Here is a 20,901-nt window from a genome sequence, read left to right as displayed (position 1 = left end):
AGGCCCCGCCTATCAAGAGCTCTTCTCCTACATTATGTTAAAGCAATGCCTAGGCTTAAAAATAGGTGGTGATAAAAGCATACCATCATCTTAAATCGCTGACCTTTGTACAGCGTAGAGTCATACAGCACGGAAACAAATCCTTCAGTCCAACTCATCCATGCCAACCAAGTTTCCCAAACTAAACTGGTCCCATTAGCCTGCATTTGGATCATATCCTTTTAAACCTTTTGATTTCATGCGCCTGTCCAAATGTCTTTTAAATGTTCTAACTGTACCCGCATCTATTACTTCCTCTAGCAGTTCACTTCACATACAAACCACCCATTGTGTGAGAAAGGTTCCCCCTCAGGTCTCTCTTAAATCTTTCTTCTCTCGCCTTAAAATTATGCCCCCTAGATTTGGACTGTCCCACTCTCGGGAAAAAACCTTTGCTATTCACCTTATCTATGCTCCTTATGATTTTACAAACCTCTGTCACGTCTCCCCCTCAACCTTCTGTAGCTAAGGTGAGCACAGGTATCTAATCAGTCGTACATAAGCCTCAACCCTGGCATAATTATATTTCCACTGCATCTCTCCAAAGTTTCCATCCATTTTAAAATGTGATATTGACAATTTGGCACATTATTAAATGGGGGAAAATGACTAAATGCTAGCATTATAGCTATTTTACCAGTATTCTTGTCAGCTTTAAAACTTGTAATAAATGCATGAATGTCAAAAAAATTTTAATGTTTAAAAGATTATTAGTCACAGAATTCCTCTATTATATATACATATTATCTCATTATCTACAATCAAACTACACATTTTATTTATAAATACTTGTGTAATGCACTATATTCCAGTATATGCACTCCAGATAGTTACATTGGATTATTACCGTACTTTATTATTGTGGAATTTCTTTACAACATACATTTAGTATTTGATGTTAAAGTACAAAATAAGTGGTTCATACAGGATGATCAAGAACTTAGGGAAAAATTGTTTATATTGATCATCCCATTCAGAAATTTTCAAAAAGTGGAGCTGATTTTATTAATGTCATATTAATGGGAAGCATATTTTTGCACCAGACATGAATAAAGAATGAGTCTGCATCTACTGCAATGACTAAGCAAACTTCTATCCCAACAACATACTAAATAACAACAGCAGTCTGTAAGTTTAAGCATTCTGGCAGGAGTTGAACCAGTTCTGTATTCATCTCACATCAGTGGGAAATGTCATTATTGAACACAGCACAAATGATTGCAGAGGAAAACATTGTAGGTTTGTAAGCATTTGAAAAGATAAAAAGAACTTGCATTCATATAACATCATCCACATCATCACATTGTTTCAATGTGCTTTGTGACAAATGAATTACTTCTGAAGTCATGGCATCAATTTATTTAGAATGTGGTCCCATCTTTAGCAATTAGCTAAATGACCAGTTAACCTGCTTTTTAGGATTTAAGTTCACAGGCTGAAAAGCCATTGTTCACAGACCATACTTAGTTTCCAGGCCAGAGTTGCACATTCCTTCAATTGAACTAGAACCTGGATTTGTACCAGTAAAACATCTGTGAAATATAAAATAGAAATAGATGAAAGCTGCACAATTTTTGGCAAATTGAAATAGACAATTGGAGATTTTCCCATTTCTGACCTTATGACAGAGGAAAGATCATTAATGAAACAGCAGAAGATGACTGGGTCAAAGACACTACCCTGAAACATTGCTGTAGATATGCCTTTGGACTGAGATTACTAACCTGCACCAACCACAGGCATCCTATTTTGTACTGGGCATAACTCCAACCAGTGGAGAATTTATTCACTGATTCCTATTAATTCTAGGTTTGCTGATGCTATATCTCAGGTAAATGCTGGTAAATGTCAAGGGCAGTCATTTTCATCTCACCTCAGAAGTTAAGCTCTTTTGTCCATGTTTGACAAGACTATAATGAGATCAGGAGCTGAGTGGCCCTGGAAAAACCTAGACAGAGCATCAATGTACAGGTTCTTGCTAAGTGCCATTTGAGAGCATGTTAACAATTCCTTCCATCACTTTGCTGATGGTGAAGAGTAGATTGATTTGGTGACTATTGACCAGATTAGAATTCTCATACATTTTATGGATAGGACATCCCCAACTAATTATCCACATTGCCAGGTAGATACTGTTGTCACAACTGTACTAGAACTGCTTGACTATGTAAGAGCTAGAGTACAAGTCTTCCATACAATTGCCTGAATATTCTCAGGACCCATGGTATTGGGAGCCTTCAGTTGTTTCTTGGTATCATGTTAAATGGATTGAATTGGCATTTGTGTTAGTGGGGATCTCAGGAAAAGATTATCCACTTGGCACTTCTGGCTGAAGGTAGATATTAATGCTACATCCTTTTCTTTTGCACTGATCTGCTGGGTTCCTCCATCATTGAAGGAGTTTTGTGGACCTTCCATCTCTGTTAGTTGTTTATTTGTCCACCACCACTCACAATTGGATGTAACAGGACTGCAGAGCAAAGATTAGGTTTATTGATTTTGGGGTTGTTTAGATTTAACTTCCACTACGACTTTTGCTGTTTGGCATGCAAGTAGTTCTGTTTTATAGCTTCAGTAAGATTACATCTCATTTTTAAGTATTCCATGTATTACTTCTGGAGTGTCTTCCTCCACTATTCATGAACCAGGGTTGTTCCCCAATTTTGAAACCAAGGTGGATGAGTGAATACACTGGGCAGTGAGAGTACAGATTGTGGTTGAATAAATTCTGCTGTTGCTGATAGCACCTCTTCAGGATGTCAAATTTTAGATTGATGGAACAATTTGAAGTCTCTTTCATTCCACATGATAGTAATGCCATACTATTTGATGAAGAGTAACTTCAATTTGAAAACTAGACTTCTCCACAAGTACTACGTTGTGGTTACTCTTTCAATACCATAATGAATAAAACATCTATGACAGGTACATTGGTTGATGCTGACATGAAATAGATTTTTTTCCACTCATTGGTTCTCTCACCACCCACCACAGACCCAGTCAGCAGCTATGTCCTTTAGGATGGATTCAGCTCAATTAGTAATGGTGATACTGAGCCATTCTTGATGATGGACATTGAAGTCCCTCACCAAGAGCACATTCTGTGTCTTTCACAGCCTCCATGCATCTTCCAGTTGGTGTTTAACATGGAAGGACACTGGTTCATCAGCCAAGGGGTGTTGATGGTAGGTGGCAATCAGCAAGATGTGTCCTTATCTCTGTTTGACTTGATGCCACAAAACATGTTGTGATCTAGGGTCATTGATGAACATTCCCAGGACAATGCCCTCCTAATCCTCCACCACTGTGTTGCCACCTTGACTGGGTCTGTCTTGCCAGCGGAAGATGACATGCCTGGTGATGGTGATGTCTCAGATATTGTCTATAATGTATCATTCTGTGAGTGTGTCCACTCCAGGGGTTCTTGCTTGATTAGGCTGTGAGGCAGCTTTCATAATTTTGGCACAAAGCCCAGCTTTTAGTTAGGTGGACTTTGCAGGGATGGTAGGGCTGGTTTTGTTATTGTTGTTCTGGTACCCAATTCAGTGCTGGGTGGTCGATCTGGCTCCATTCTATCTTCAGCAGCGAAATACATCTGAGTAGATCACTTGGTCATTTCAGGTGGCAGTTAAAAGTCAACCATATTTTTAAAATGTCTTGCATGGCATTTGGCTATTGTGAGTGATGTCAGCATTTATATCTGATCCCTAATACCCTTGAACTAAATGACTTGCTAGGCCATTTCAGAAGGCAGTTAAGAATCAATCAACCTAATAAATATGGCACATTTCATTCCGTACAGGCATTAGAGATTGACATGGGTTTTCACAACAATTACAGATAGTTTGTTGATCACCACCATATGAGATTTTAATTACGAATTTGTTAATTGAATTCAAATTCGAATGGTGGAATTTGGATTCATGTCCTCATGGCATCAGTATGAGCTTCTGGATATTTGGTCCAGCAATATTACCATTGCATCACCATCTCTGCTACCCCAGTTTGCGTTAATCAATTCATTTCTCACTACTTTGAAATTTGATTTAGTCAAATTTATGATATAGTTTTGTGACTTTTATTCTAACCTGATATCAAAGCTGGTATAATGATCACTATTAGCAAGATTCTCTCTTGCCATCAGATTGTTAATTACCTGTGTATGGCCTGTGCTCTTGTTGGTTCAATAATCAATCAATTCAGCTGATGGGGAAGTATCCCTTCCTGCATCAAAGTTAAATTGTGGACGATCCCCATTATGTCATGAGATCCAACATGCATGCTTGCAAACATACTGCACAACTTCAGATGCCTTTATTGCTTGTTTAAGTGAATAGTTCAAAATTGAAGATAGAAAGTGAAAAAGTGACGCATTCAATTTTAGCAGCTCATCTGTCCTATCTCTGGTGTGGTTAATACTGACCACAAAGATTATGTAGTCATTAAATACTCTAGGAGAATGTCAGAAAAGATAGCAGAGAGTTATTTGGACCCACATTTTGTTACCATAGCAGCTCTCCACACCCCAAAATAACTTTGCTTCCTGACTATATATGTTCCTTTCAAAAGCCTTCCTCAATTCTGCATAAGTGATGTACTCCATTCATATTTCCAGCCAAAATCCAAGGTTTATTTGTGTTTTAATGTTTAACTCACTTGGTTCATGTTTTAAGACTGTGTTCTTGACTTGTCAATTAAATTGAATGTTTTATGTTTCAAAGTATTCTCCAGACGCAATGTTTGGTTATGTGTCACTCATGTCGGCAGCTAAATGGTCCATTAAAAAAAGTGGAACCCCTAGGCTAGGATTGAACAGACATGAAAGTGCACAGCAGGTCTGCTTCAGCCCCAACATTATGGAGAAATGCCAACAAGCAACAAAGCACCAACTGTTCCGTAACCCCTTTCTTCAATAAATGAAAGATGAATTTCTGTAGAAATAGTTCAATGATTTTGTTTGGAAATATAGGAGATGTATTCTTAACAGAATAATCTAGTTATCTATTCATATTTTCATTACGTGTTTTGGAAATATGGGCAAATACGAGATTAAGTTGGTTATATAGCAATAACATATAGCACAAGAGAGGAGTATTATGCCCATCATGTCTGTACTAGCCCTTTGCAATTAAGAACCCAAAATTAATTCCACTATCTTGCTGAGTCCTTCACCCTTTTTCCTATGGATTTGTCATTTATCCATTTTCCCCTTTAAGCAACATCTCCATCACATCGATTTTATATTGTGCTAATGCATTCACCTCTTTGTACAGTTAGTAGTTGCTTTGCTGATAAGTTTAATTAGTGTTTAAGTTGTAATTATTTTTGTGAAAAGGTAATTGAAATAATTCAGATGATTTGTTTAAAAAAAAAAGAAATAGTATACAGTCAAAATGTACTAATCTGATCTAGAGAGGTAGATTTTCAGTTCACTGCTGGCTAAATGTGTCCAAACAAAATCTGAGATTTTCCTTTCAAGCCCTTTTTAAAACAAAGACTCAGAGCTGTACAGCATGGAAACAGACCCTTCAGTCCAACTCGTCCATGCCAACCAGATATCCAAAATAAATCTAGTCCCATTTGCCAGCATTTAGCCCATATCCCTCTAAATCCTTCCTATGCATATACACATCCAGATGCCTTTCAAATGTTGTAATTGCAGCAGCCTCCACCACATCCTCCGGCAGCTCATTCCATACATGCACCACATTCTGCATGATAAAAGTTACCCCTTAGGTCCTTTTTAAATCTTTCCCCTCTCAACTTAAATCTATGTCCTCTAGGTTTGGACTTCCCCATCCTGGGGAAATGACCTTATCTATTTACCCTATCCATGTACCTTATGATTTTATAAACCTCTACAAGGTCACCCCTCAACTTTTGATGCTCCAGGGAAAGTAGCCCCAGCCCATTCAGCCTCTCCCTATACTCAACCCTTCCAACCATGGCAACATCCTTGTAAATCTTTTCTGAACCCTTTCAAATTTCACAACACCCTTCAATAGCAGAAGGACCAGAATTGCACACAATATGCCAAAAGTGGCCTAACCAATGTCCTGTACAGAAAAGCATGACCTCCCAACTCCTATACTCAATGCACAGACCAATAAAAGGCAAGCATACCAAACATCACTTCACTATCCTATCTACCTACAACTCCACTTTCAGTGAACTAAAAACCTACACTCCGATGTCTCTTTGTTCAGCAACCCTCCCCCAGGACCTTACCAATAAGTGGATAAATCCTGCCCTTATTTGCCTTTCCAAACTGCAGCACTTCACATTTAGATTAGATTCCCACAGTGTGGAAACAGGCCCTTTGGCCCAACAAGTCCATACCAACCCTCCAAAGAATATCCACCCAGACCCAACTCCCTCTGACTAATGCACCTAACACTATGGACAATTTAGCATGACCAATCCACCTGACCTGCACATCTTTGGATTGTGCGGGGAAACCAGAGCACCCAGAGGAAAGCCATGCAGACACTGGGAGAATGTGCAAACTCCACACAGACAGTCGCCTAAGGCTAGAATTGAACCCGGGTCTCTGGTGCTGTGAAGCAGCAGTGCTAATCACTGACCCACCGTGCCACCCCATTTACTTATCTAAATTAAACTCCATCTGCCATTTCTTGGTCCATTGACCCATTTTATCCTGTTGTATTCTGGGGTAATCTTCTTCGCTATCAACTGCACCTCCAATTTTGGTGTCATCTGCAAACTTACTAAACCAATACCTCCAATGTTTGCATCTAAATCATTTATATAAATTATGAAAAACAGTGGACCCAGCACCCAACCTTGTGGCACACCACTGGTCACAGGCCTCCAGTCCAGGTCTCCACTACTACATTCTGTCTTCTACCTTCAAGCCAGTTTTGTATCCAAATGGTTAGTTCTCCCTGTATTCATGTGATCTAAACTTGCTAACCAGTCTACCATGAGGAACCTTGTTGAACACCTTACTGAAGTCAAACAGGTCAGTAAATTTGAATAATAAACACAAGCTAGGTTGTGATTGCAATAGGATTCATGAGCTCACGGCATAACTGTATAAGAATCAAATCATTAAACAAAACAAAAGGAATCACCAGTAATAAGTGAGTTCACATATGACAAATAAAAAAGCAACATGATAATTTCACTTTCCACTCAGTAGAAATGAATGAAACTGAAAATACAAAGTGGCATTATATTGATATTGTAATTAAATACTCCTTTGAAAGATTAATTTTGACATTACTGTGCTAAAATCTGCACATAAATAACAACAGTTAGTGCTATTCATTAAATATTAACATCTTTAATATATTGATTCTTAAGACATGAAATATGTCATGTAAGTAATTTGACAAATAACACTGATAACATGACTACATGTCTAAGCATGACATTTTTTCAAGCTAATAACATGCTATTAATGCTCGGGTATTTAATATAAGGCATTGACAATATGAGGTAAGTGTAAAACATTTAGATTTATTGTTAGACACGCCAGTGAGCTTTTGCAGCATTGTATTACATTTCAGGTCAAGGATTATAGTTGATTTTGCAACGCCAAATACAAAATAATCTTGCAATATTTTAGAATCAATTTTGAGAAAGGCTATTATTTCATTTGTCACTTGGAAATAGAATTACGATATCTATCGAGAGTGTGGAGCTGGAAAAGCACAGCTGGTCAGGCAACATCCGAGGTGCAGGAGAGTCGACGTTTCGGGCAAAAGCCCTTCATCAGGAATTTCTGATGCTGCCTGACCTGCTGTGCTTTTCCAGCACCACACTCTCGACTCTATCTCCAGCATCTGCAGTCCTCACTTTCGCCTATTGCAATAACTATGACTAGTAAACATCTGAAGGTGTTGGCAGATCTAAGCATTTTGTAGCTGAAAATAGAAAGCCGATGACTGAGCATATTGTGCAGTAATTACAGTTATTAAATCTTTCTTGTAAAATACCTCAAGTGGCTAGTTGGGAAGAGAATTGCTAACTTCATCCTATTAATGTTGATAATTTTTATTGGTAGCTTCATGCTAGATTTTACAATTTAAAGTTTTTACATGTCTCTCTTCTTTGTCCAAATCTTATGTTTCCAACAGCACATAATCAAAATAAAGCTTCAAGAATAATTAAAGGTAATTGTCCCTGCACTGAATTTTGCGAGTGCGAAATGTGAGCACTGTTCCAAAGACGACTCGAGGGCATTCAAAATCTCAAAGGAAGATGCCTGCAATTTGTAAAACTCTTATTTATAGCAGTTTCAATATTTGCATTGTTTCTAGGGAGCGACGAAAGAAGTTGAAGTTTCGTTAGGGATACTTTTCTGATTTAGCCGTTCGTTCCACCAATGCTGAATGCTGTACTGTTTCGAGCACTTTCTGTTCAGCTTCAGTTTTCCAACATCTGCAATCCTATTTTTAAAAATAAAATACTGTATATCCCTTCGTTACTGTTATCTCTACTTAAAACTCCTGCCAATCAGATTTAAAACAATTTAAAACAAAATGTATCCTTGGTCTGAAAGAAAATAGCAGCCCACAAGTTGACCTAATGACTATTGGTCGTTCATCACTGGGGTCAGCACGTGGAAGTTACTATTTTCAGATTTCATTTTTGTAAGTGGCTTGAGACTAAAGTCTGATAGTGTGTCTCGAGTTTCCTCTCCTATTAACATAAATTGATCAGAAGAAAAATCCTCTTCTCTGCAATATGAGTAATGTGTTTTTGTTTACTTGAAATTTCTACTGCAGTTAATATTGTGTCAATATAATTTGCAAAATACAAATCAATATTTGGTTAGTTTTATGATTGTGGTCATAATTATAAAGCTAGCTTCTTATTTTTATACACACCTACAAAGGTACTGATCAGCTGAAGTAACCGTTTAAAGACTTTGGAGCTCAGTGAATGATTCATCCGCCTGTTTCTCGCACTGAGATCTGAGCATGTGCAGATGTCTGCCGGGAAAGGAAATGGCAGTGTTAAACTTTAATCAAACAGACACATGAGATTTACTTACAGATCTTTATGTAGGTCATTTGCTCTGAGTGAACACTCCGATATATTCTTATCTAGTTTGAATGAAATTCCCAATTGCTTTATAAGGAAATAGTATAATTTAATACATTGGATTTCACGAAATTATCAGGATAATTCTCGCAATTCACACATTTTCACTTCGCGATAGCAGTTTGCTGTATGTCTGGCATACAAAGGTGTTAAAGCAACTGAAATATTGATTTATTCATAACAACTGCTATTAGCCCAGAAAATAAGATACCATTTTGTGGACAGCTCCTGATTTCATCTATTCTATGGGAGTCTGGCCCAGCCATTGAAAGCAGTGCTTTGGTATAATCTGTTTTCGCCTGCCTTTCACTCTGCAATTGTGCTGAGATGTGTGTGTGCGAGACAGCCATTGTGAAGCAACCTTTGCCCCGAAGGCATGAGCTAATTTGAATGCATGCTTCAGTAGTACAGCAGACAGTGAGGGAAGTCTGTGTGGATTGCCAGCTGATGGTGTGGGGAATAATTGCACCTGCCTTCGAAGAGACAGTCAGCAGTTCCAAGCTGTGGACTATTCAGCGGCGCGATCTCTTTGTCGGCTACCAAAAGGTCGGTAGTCCTTTCAGCACCCACACGTGAATATTTCTGCTTTAAGGCTGTGTGCATAGGCGAGAAGACCAGCCCCGAGCTTAACCCTCCCTTCCTGGTATCCTGTTTCAGAGATCTGCCTCGTCGCTCATGCAACTCAGCTGTCTCCTGGAGGTGTGTTTGTTCATTCCTTCTTCCGCAAATTTGAGCTGCTTCTACTTCCATTGTATTAAGTAAGCCATTTTAGGCATTGCTGGGAGATTGGGAGAATGAGAAAGTGCTCAATGTAGAACGGCAAGTTGAAGAATGTGAACCCAAAGACTGTTAGAAAACAGGATCGTCAGCGTTAAACAGTCGGAGTCCTTACTAAACAAAACTGTACTTGGAACTGGATCATTCTGTTCAGGAAGCCTCATCAGAGGATTTGTTAATACAGGTACAGCTAAAGTCGACTTTACTACCTGACTTTCGTCATTGCCACAACTACGATAAGAGTTTACAGGGAGCATTGAGCAAATAGATAAGCAGCGTTTTTAATGGTTAATGTTGTAATTACTCCCTGTTGGGAGACTGTGTGTGAAATGTAAGTTGTTACGGGAAGAAATTTTGACAGAGCTCCAACAAGAACTGGAGCTGTAGGATGCCATTGTAGGTAGTCGGAATGTTGATGACTGGGTTGCTGCAAGCTGCCACTCCATTCATGCTGTGACCTAATCCTATTTTGGTTCTTTGAATTTTCTGCCGCCTTGTTGAATTTTTGCGCCCTCTTCCTTGTCTTGTACGGATACGGTTAGAGTTTGGCTGTTTGTGCAGCCGTTTGCTGTGATTTGCTGTTATTCCTTTGGCACAAATCAGAACAGTACATTTCTGATACAAAGTTTTAAGTGTGAAGGTACCAACCTGTATATTGTGCGTACTGCACACCCCACATGAATGACCTCCCGCAAAACATTCAGTTAGAACTTTGGTTTCTATTCGATTTAGTTTACCGTGTTGAAAGAAAGTACAGGGTTAGACCAATAGTGTACATTCATAGCAACAACTATCACGAATCTTCTCTTAAATCCATGAATGCGACATTTTTGACATATGTTCATCATGTTGAACTGGTTTAATAGAATAACGGAACCAAAATAAGACTTCCCCATTTTGATTCATTCAGATCAGCGTATTATTTGCAACCGTGAGCAAAAAGCAAGGAGGAATCTGTTCAGCTGCGGAACATTGAATACTTTTTCACTAAATGCACAAATGCCTTTTAAAACGAAAATCAACTCTTAATAAAATGTCGAAATATGCGTACCATTGAAATCCTTGAGGGAGAAATGTGCACAGGGGTAATAAAGATGAAAGCTAACATAAAGAAAAGCAGCCAGTGGTCACTATGGAGATCTAGGTCAAAGGCTGCTGGAATTTGCCGCTGAATTTACTCAAACATCAGCCTCTTAAGATATAGACACTCCAAATTTTGAGTATTTCAAGATGAGAGGTGTTCTATCGATTTTGTTGGTCAACCATAGTCAACACTCAGCTGAATTTGAACGATGTTGCATTGTCATTTCTTAATAATATTCACTGGGATTTGCAGAATAATCTCAGCACAATTTTCTTCTGACTTTTTATTCCAAATCTGTGGACAACCTTTTGCCATTATTGCCATCAATGAAATTGTTTTAGTTCCATCTAATAATTTGGTCTATTAATGTAATATTTCGGTATATGAATAGGAAAGGTTTGGAGGGATGTGGACCAGGTGCTGGCAGTTGGGACTAGATTGGATTGGGATAGCTGGTTGGCATGGAAGAGTTGGACCGAAGGGTCTGTTTCTGTGCTGTACATCTCTATGACTGTGACTCTATTACACAATAATATTATACAAATCAGGTAGTTGCATGGTTCAGTTAAATATTATTTTATTAGTTACAACAGACTTTTAATATTTATTTTAGAAAGCAATTATGTGAATGACCATTTCAACAATATTGTGGAAAAAATAATTCACATAGTATAATTAGTTTTATACCTAAAGTATATAATGAAAAGTAATTAAATTGGATGAGTTATAATTTTCAAAAGGCTGACTGGACTCAAGTCATTTTCTGATATAAACATACAAGAGCAATGATTTGAAAATGTGTTGCTGGAAAAGCGCAGCAGGTCAGGTAGCATCCAAGGAACAGAAGAATCGACGCTTCGGGCATAAGCCCTTCTTCAGGAATGGCCCGAATGGCTAATGCCCGAAACGTCGATTCTCCTGCTCCTTGGATGCTGCCTGATCTGCAGCGCTTTTCCAGCAACACATTTTCAGCTCTGATCTCCAGCATCTGCAATCCTCACTTTCTCCTCGAAGAGCAATGATTTGCCAATTTCATGAAGATTTGGAATCTAATTAAGAATAGAGGAGGTTGATGATGATCTCAACTCTTTGATGACTTTTCTCCCTCAGTCTGAAGGAATGCTTTTATCTATATTTTGTCACTGTGTAAGACCTCCCTTTTCTGAATATTGTGCTGGAGCAATATATGTTTTTGGTTATGATTAGCTGTAGGAGTAAAATATCTAAATGAAACCTGTACGATCTAACTAAATTCTGATAGACAAGTGTAGAATTGGTAATGATTCCTCTAGTTTTCCAACTCTCTTACATTTCTTGAATTTTCCTTATAAAATAAGGAAAGGTGTCAATAGAACTCAGTTTTGTGAGACTTACCATATGAGAAAAAAGAAATATTGGAACCATATATCAATGTTTTTTCTCACTGGCCAGCCTTACAAATATTAACCAGATAGTAAAGAAATGAGATGATTAATGTTTAATGTGTGAAATTTACAATGTTAATGTTATATAAATCTTACACACCTTGCTGATGTTGGTTTGATTGTCCGGTTTCATAACTGAGCTAAAGCATTCAAAATGAGAAGAGTACCTATGGTGACAGGTGGCAGTTGGCTTCTATAAACTGAAGCATGAGATGTTTGCAGTTTGGACTCTGCATAAAGGGTTTTGTGATGCCTCTGCAATAGCTGAAGCCATGTCAGATGATTTGGAGCCTGCCAGTGCCTGCATGCTTTCAGTTATCATCTTCAATCTTTGACACGAGTGAGTAAAGATATGCAGTTGTCTTGTGAGGATACTGCTTCATAAAAATCTGGAATGGATAAAATATTAAAAGAAAGAAAAATGAAAAATAATCCACAATGAAATTCCAATGAATATGCTAAGCAATTCACTATAATTTAGTCAAACAAAGAAATAGTTGTATGTTCTCCACAAATATGCCCAATGGGAGAAAAGATAGAGGACATGAACAATTCACCATTTTATTATACAATGTAGTTAAACTTTTAAAATAATTTTGAGTTTATCACATCTTTCCATAATACTTTTAAAATAATTAGCAAATTCTATAAAAAGTTGCTTTAAAAATCTTCTTGATGAAAATCATGATGTGGAGGTGCCGGTGTTGGACTGGGGTGAACAAAGTTAAAAATCACATAACACCAGATGAAAATGTGATATATTTCTAATCCACAATAAATTTTGAAAGTATTCAATTTGCAATTTATTTACTTATAGATTTCCTGAGGGCTTTGTCTCAGAATTCTAATTTTGAGAAGGAATACGTTGAACAGTTCAGATTATTTTGAGTTCCAATTTCAATGTTTTCTCAAGCAGCTCTTTCTGCTTTTCGATTGCAACTCAGCATTAATTATAGTCATAGTATAGTTTCTATCTTGAATTATGTCACCTTCCCCAATGGGTGAGAATTCAGATTGGTCAGTTATCTATAGGAGGAAGAAAGAACATTGTGCAATTATTCAAATAAATATATATATTAAAAGCTATGCATATGTAAAATATGTCAATACTGGAAATTTACATTCTTTTCAGAGAGAAAGGCATCTTCAGTAATATCAGTTTAGGTCAGAATTTAATATTGGTCCTTTCGGTAAGAAGTTGGCCATTCAGTCCTAGGAGGAAGTTGAAAGCAAAATAATGACTGGAATTCCCTGAATTTGTCTTTAGTATTTTAGTTGAAAGTGTGCTTCAAACATAATTTCTCTTATGCAGTGCCAGCTAATCACTCTGAGGACTTTGTCCTACTGCATGTGTCCTTGGGCTAGTCAGAGATGTCTGTCCTCATGCACTACAATCAGATTTACAGTTGCAGTCAAGCTACCCTTGTGGTATGTGGTCTACTACAATGCTGCCAGGGCACTCAGCAGCCAGCAAGGAAGTAACATTTAATGCAATGAATCATGGATAAGTGATTTTGTAATAAAACTGGATGTCTAAAATTGGTTCCATGAGTATTTGGATTACAAATTAAGAATCTTAATCATTGCTCGCTGATTCAACCGTTAATAAAAGTGTGACTGACATTCTAATAATTGAAATCTATTTTAGTACACAACTCCACCAATTTCCATTCATTTACATATTTTCACCATAGATTTGAAGCTATTGCAAATCTATTAGACAAGTTGACAGATCAGCATATTGTAGTTTTTCAATGTTAATCTGTTTGATCATCAGGGAATCCTATTCAAAAGGAAAGAATATCAACACTGTACAGAACACTGGGCTCAATCTTACATTTTATTGGCTAAGTCTGTTTTATGTTGACTTTTCTTTTGCCCATGAATGAAGGACTTATCATTTGAGGAGCAGTTGAAGATTCTGGGTCTGTACGCACTGGAATTTTGAAGGATGATGGAGGATCTGATTGAAACTGACAGAATGTACAGAGGACTGGATAGAATAGACATGGCGAAGACATTTACACAACTAGGAGAGACTAGAACCTGAGGGTACAGCCTCAGAGTGAAGGGGCAATCCTTTAGAACTGAGATGAGAAGGAATTTTTTCAGCCAGAGGGTGCTGAATCTGGGGAATTCATTGCACAGAGAGCTTTAAGGGCCAAGTCATTAAGTGTTTTTACGACAAAGATAGATAGGTTCTTGCTTAGTAAGGAGATCAAGGATTACAGGGAGAAGGCAGCAGAATGGGGTTGAGGAACATATCAACGTCGAGGGTGTGGTGCTGGAAAAGCATAGCAGGTCAAGCAGCATCTGAAGAGCAGGAGAATTGACATTTTGGGCAAGAGCCCTCATTCCTGATGAAGGGCTCTTGCCCAAAACGTTGACTCTCCTGCTTTTCAGATGCTGCCTGACCTGCTGAGCTTTTCCAGCACCACACTCTCGACTCTGATCTCCAGCATCTGCAGTCCTCACTTTCTCTTGAGAAACAAATCAGCCATGAACAAATGGCGGAGCAGACTTGATGGGCTGAATGGCCTAATTCTGGTCCCGTGGTCTTAAGATTACTGCCACAGACCTAGTGAATTTTCGTGCCATGATTTACTAAACTCACCTCATTAACTTTCGTATACACCTATGGCACCTGCCAAATCTGATTCCAGCCCAATCTTAGGGCACGTTGTTCCTGCAACAACTTGCTGCTGAGCAGATAGCCAAGAATTTAACAGTATTCCTTGTGCCAGTGCTGTCTGTAAAAGCCTGAATTGTAACTGGGTACACCCTGTCAGTCTAGTTATGCCCTATATAGTTTCTGAATTTTGTCCTGGACAGTTCGAGGAGGGGAAATTGGCATCCTGCTTTGCAGAGTTGAAAAGTCTGGTGCTGGAAAAACACAGCAGGCCAGGCAGCATCAGAGGAACAGGAGAATCGACATTTCGGGCATAAGCCCTTCTTCAGGAATGAGGCTGGTATGTCAAGCGGGCTGAGATAAAAGGTAGGGGGGTAGGGAATTTGGGGGAGGGGCGCTGGGAATACGATAGGTGGAAGGAGGTGAGTCAGCCCGCTTGGCACACCAGCCTCATTCCTGAAGAAGGGCTTATGCCCGAAACGTCAATTGTCCTGCTCCTCTGATGCTGCCTAGCCTGCTGTGTTTTTCCAGCACCACACTTTTCAACTCTGGTCTCCAGCATCTGCAGTCCTCACTTTATCCTGCTTTGCAGGCAAGGACTAGAAGATCCTCCAGGATGGGGTGGTACTCTGCATGGCTGCGCACAAATGCAGCCACTCCAATGTTCCATGCATGGTGATCATTGTCAAAACACTGATCATGGCATTGACTTCAGATTCCAGAGGTCTGTGATGCAGGTGTACCTCAGATGCCCCCACAGCCAGAAAAATAATCAAGAGGGAAGGCTGGTGCAGCAGTAGGATTTCCTCTTGCCCCAGGGCCAACAGTGAAAGCCACAATACCAGGCAATGCCAACTCACTCCGAGTGTTTTCACCCAGGTGGCAAAATCTCTCAAATGGCTGAAAGAATGCTCAGCACTGCATGAAGGTCAATGACCTTCTTCACTCTGTCAGGGTATATGTCCCCATCTGACACATCGCACTCACTCTGTCTCTGCTACTGCACCCAATTTCCAGCAAGTCGCATGCTGTACCCTTCTCCCTATGGCCTGCAACATTGTCCATCACTTGCTGTCACCCACCCAGCCTCCAGCAATGCTACCCCTGCACTGCCCACTCACTCACTTGGGACACATCCCCACCTGCACCACAATTCTAGTTGTAGCACTCAGTTTCATCTCTCTTAAATCCTGCACCATTCTCATTCCAGGAAGAAAGAAGCCCCCAGTAGGGCAGAAAGACTCAAGACGGGTAGTGGACTGCCTGATATATGTCTCCTTGCCCACTATGAGGAGAGCATCCTGACTCTAACTGTCCCAACCGGTTAACTGATCATTTCTAAGCCCCTAAACTAATATCCGAGCCTGCACTTGAATTATTGTGCCAAGAGCCCTTGATCTGTGTCTTGACCGAGGATTACTGACAATCATCTCAAACTTCCTTCTTTTGTGTTGGCAATAACCAGTAAGGCAAGTTAGAAGCAATGAGCCTCATACCTCTGGCAGAGAAGGTTTACTCTTTGGAACCTGAAGAAAGGTCATTAGACTCCAAACATTAACAATGTTTTCTCTACACAGATGCTGCTAAACTTGTTTCTCCAGAAATTTCTGTTTTTGTTTCAGATTTTCAACATCCATAGTTCTTTGTTTTATGTTAAAATTTTTAGGGGATTTGACAGTGTAGATATGGAAACGTTGTTTTCCCTTGCGGGAGAGTCAAGCACAAGAGGGCCTAATCTCTGAAGAAGGGGTGACACATTTAAGACAGGTGGGGAGCAATTTCTCCTCACAGAGGATCGCAAATCCATGGAATTCTTTACTGCAGAGGACTGCCAAGTCTGTGCTGTTAAGTATGTCCACAGCTAATATAAACACATTTTTAATCAGTAAGTGAATCAAAGGTCTTCGGGAAAAGGCAGGAAAGTGCAGTTGAGGATTTTCTGATCAATTACAATCTCTTTGAATGATAGAGCAGATTCAATGGCCTGAAAGTTCTTCTGGTTTATTGCTGCAAATGGTATACTTATTCACCTTTATTAGGGATAGGGAGATTGTGCTGGAACTGTATAAAAAGTTGGTTAGGCCATAGCTAGAGTACTGTGTGCAGTTCAGGAATTCACATTGTAGGAAGGCTGTGATTACACCAGGGTGGGTACAGAGGAGATTTACCAAGATGTTGTTTGGACTGGGAAGTTTCTGTTATGAAGAGAGATTGGATAAACTGGAGTTGGTTTCCTTGAAGCAGAGGAGACTGAAGGAAACATGATTGAGATCTGTAAAATTGTAAGAGGCGTAGACAGGGTGGAAAGGAAGGAACTTTCCCCTTGGTGAAGGGATCATTGTATGGGGGATACAGATTTCAGGGGACAGCATTGGAGGTCAAGAGAGGGTACAAGGGAAAATAGTTTCTCTCAGAGAGTGTTTGGAATCTGGAACTCTCAGGTAGAGGCAAAAAAACCCACATACCCACATAACATTTAAGCAGAATTATTTAGATGTACATTTGCAATGCAAGGGGCAAGTGTTGGAAAATGGGATTAGAATAGATTAGATTAGATTACATTACAGTGTGGAAACAGGCCCTTCGGCCCAACATGTCCACACTGACCCGCCGAAGCGCAACCCACCCATACCCCTACATTTACCCCTTACCTAACACTACGGGCAATTTAGCATGGCCAATTCACCTGACCTGCACATCTTTGGACTGTGGGAGGAAACCGGAGCACCCGGAGGAAACCCACGCAGACACGGGGAGAATGTGCAAACTCCATACAGTCAGTCTTTAGCTGTTTTTGACTGGCGCAGACTTAATGGGCTGAAAGGTCTTTTGCTGTGCTACAGACCTTTATGAAAGTCATTTGGTGCAATTGGCATGCTGAATTCACTAGGTACCTGCTCTGATTTCCAGGTTCAGTCTTCTTGATGTCCAGCTGGTTTTGCACAATAGGTAAGGTAGGAAGTTCAATACTAATAAGACAAGTTGTGCCATTAACATGGCATTTAGCACTCAATAATCTCCATTAGTTGGCAACTCATTGCTGCCTTGTGAGAAACTCACCACGCTGCTTGTCAAAAGCATAAAAGATGGAGCGACCTGCTTTTGATTTAGAGACTGATTTCCCCAATTTATCTGATTCTGCTACAAATCTCACAATAGTAACATTGCTCAGATCCCACCCATTATCTCCACCCACACTCCCCTCAAGTACATTTCATGCACTGAGAGCAAAGGACAAATGCAGTAAGGATTGGTGCAATTTTACTGTAATAAACAGTGACTGAATAATCAAATATTGGAAAAAAGACAAAGTACTTCAGATGTGAGAATCTGAAATAAAATGTTTTGACATACTCAGCTGACAAGACGTGGAGATAAAATGAAAGTTAAGTTTTCAGGTTGATGACTATCAGGCTTGAATGAAATGCTGAGTATTTTTCTGCTTTTCGAACAAACATCAGACAAGGAAAAATGTGAAAAGGTATCACTCACTCCATTCACTCATTCATGTGCAACCATTAAGTAGGGGAGGAAGTTAAGAGAGACACAAGAGATTAGATTTCCTCTAATGCCCTATGATATTGGTTTGGATTACTGATTAAAATATAATATTGTACCAAGTCAGTAATCATAACAAGGAAGCAAACTGCCCAGTGAAGGAGCTGCTTATGGTTAATTAGTCCCCTTGTGGAGTTCTTTGAACAAAGGAGCAATATTTATTCTTGTTTGTTTTCATTAAACTTCATGATTGAACGATTCCTGAGAATGTTGATTTTTAAATTACAAAAAAAAGATTTGCATTCTAATCATTAATTCAACAGTCAGAGAAAAAAAATCAGATTCCTTTCTCAAACATAATTTATACAGTTTTTCACATTTGATGAAATAGCAGATATTCAACTTCTGTCTAACAAAGTTACTGCACTACATCAACATATTTTGTATTAACTTTTATCACTACACCGGCAATTATTATTATTACAAATATACCCAAAGTGATCTTTTACTCTTCTTAGGCAGTCCCAAAGGATCAAGGATGTCTTGTTTCCATTCTGATTTTATTGGGATTGATTACCAACAATTTCAATGTGCTATCTGCAGACTTTGTCACGTATGAGACAGGCGCTGTTTGAAGGGATGGAGTGATGGACAAAAACTATACTTCGACTCTCGATGAAGTTCCTCCACCATTGGAAGGAGAAGGTTTCAGAGTATCCCTGAAACGATCTTCCCTGTGGAAGACAGCAGAGTGACTCCACTAAAGGTATAGCAATCAGGCTGGTCTTCTTGCTTGCTTGTCAGAATCACAGCTGCCCCAAGACTCCTCAGCATGCGTTGTTCTTTCCAGTTGAAGAACAGGAGGTTATTCAGCTGTGCCGAGAGTATAGCTCTGCTGTGTTTCATAAGCTTTACTGTTTTCCAGTTGTCAAATGGCCTCATCAACTTTGCTGTAGATCAAGGGAATGTCAAGACTGAACCAGCCTGGATTTTGAGAAATGGAGTTAAGAATGTTTGAGTCGTAGACAGACAGAGTCTTGATTGAGGAGATTTTCAAATGTTTTCTCTAGCAACTGCTGATTGTCTCCCTGTATGTGATGAGCTCCCTTCCATGCTTGTCTCTTGGTGGGGTGAGTCCTTGACGGATTGGACCATGATAACTTTTGACCGTGCTGAAGAAACCATATTTGTCATTGGTATCCTCAAGTTGTTGGATCTTCTATCCTATTTCTACACACTTTCTACTCTTTGTTCTTTATCATGCATTTTATGTAGTACCACAACCTTCAACTACTTGTGATACTGCTGCTTTTCTCTTCTCCTGTAATGGCATTTCCAGTCAATGAAAACTTCGTAACAACTCTCAGTTAGGTATTGTATTTCTTGGTCACTTTCATCAAACCAGCCATAATGTTTCCTTGTTGAGAGAAATCTTTGTAGATTTTTGTTTTGGTAAACTTTAGGCTCATCATGGCTCCTGGTGGCAGGAGCCTGACAGGTAGACAGGTGCTGACTGATTGGGAAGGGCAGACCTGGTTGGATTTTTGAGGCCTTCGAAATTAATTTTCCTGTGGTATTACTTCTGTTGCCTCTCATTTTGGGACCAGACTGACGGAGATGGTACATTTTTAAATAAATATTTCAGAACTTGGCTTAAACTTACAAAAAATCCATAGTATTGTTGTAAGCATTTTTAAAATTCATTCACGTGATTTGGGATTCATTGGCTGGGCTAACATTTTTTGCCCTCCCTAACTGCCCAAAGGATATTTAAGAATCAATCGCATTGTTGTGGGTCTGGAGTCATAGAGTCATAGAGATGTACAGTATGGAAACAGATCCTTCAGTCCAACCCGTCCATACCGACCAGATATCCCAACCCGATAGAGTCCCACCTGCCAGCACCCAGCCCATATCCCTCCAAACCCTTCCTATTCATATACCCATGCAAATGCCTCTTAAATGTTGCAATTGTACCAGCCTCCACCGCTTCCTCTGGCAGCTCATTCCATACACGTACCACCCTCTGTGAAAAAGTTGCCCCCTAGGTCTCTTTTATATCTTTCCCCTCTCATCCTAAACCTATGCCCTCTAGTTCTGGACTCCCCGACCCCAGGGAAAATACTTTGCCTATTTATCCTATCCATGCCCCTCATGATTTTTTAAACCTCTGTAAGGTCACCCCTCAGCCTCTGATGCTCCAGGGAGAACAGCCCCAGCCTGTTAAGCCTCTCCCTACAGCTCAAATCCTCCAACCCTGCCAACATCCTTCTAAATCTTTTCTGAACCCTCTCAAGTTTCACAACATCTTTCCGATAGGAAGGAGACCAGAATTGCACGCAATATTCCAACAGTGGCCTAACCAATGTCCTGTACAG

At 39.5% G+C, this 20,901-nt stretch overlaps 1 protein-coding gene across 5 annotated transcripts in view; it reads left to right on the top strand.

Moving 5' to 3' along the window:
• LOC122556640 (ras-GEF domain-containing family member 1C-like) overlaps nt 1-20,901 on the top strand; it is a 233,300-nt gene that overhangs the window by 144,690 nt on the left and 67,709 nt on the right. For 2 of the 5 annotated variants that reach the window (XM_043703590.1, XM_043703589.1), the window contains exon 1: nt 9,553-10,072. The exons of 1 other annotated variant lie outside the window; for it this stretch is intronic. The gene's annotated coding sequence lies outside the window, so the exon portion shown is untranslated. Of the gene's footprint in view, nt 1-9,550; nt 10,073-20,901 lie in introns of those variants that run through there. 2 more of the 5 variants (XM_043703593.1, XM_043703591.1) reach the window with 2 other exon arrangements.

The sequence above is a fragment of the Chiloscyllium plagiosum genome, chromosome 14, assembly GCF_004010195.1.
Source record: "Chiloscyllium plagiosum isolate BGI_BamShark_2017 chromosome 14, ASM401019v2, whole genome shotgun sequence".
Lineage (NCBI taxonomy): Eukaryota > Metazoa > Chordata > Chondrichthyes > Orectolobiformes > Hemiscylliidae > Chiloscyllium > Chiloscyllium plagiosum.
The sequence above is the reverse complement of the archived record's forward strand: the minus strand, read 5'-3'. Positions and strand labels throughout refer to the sequence as shown.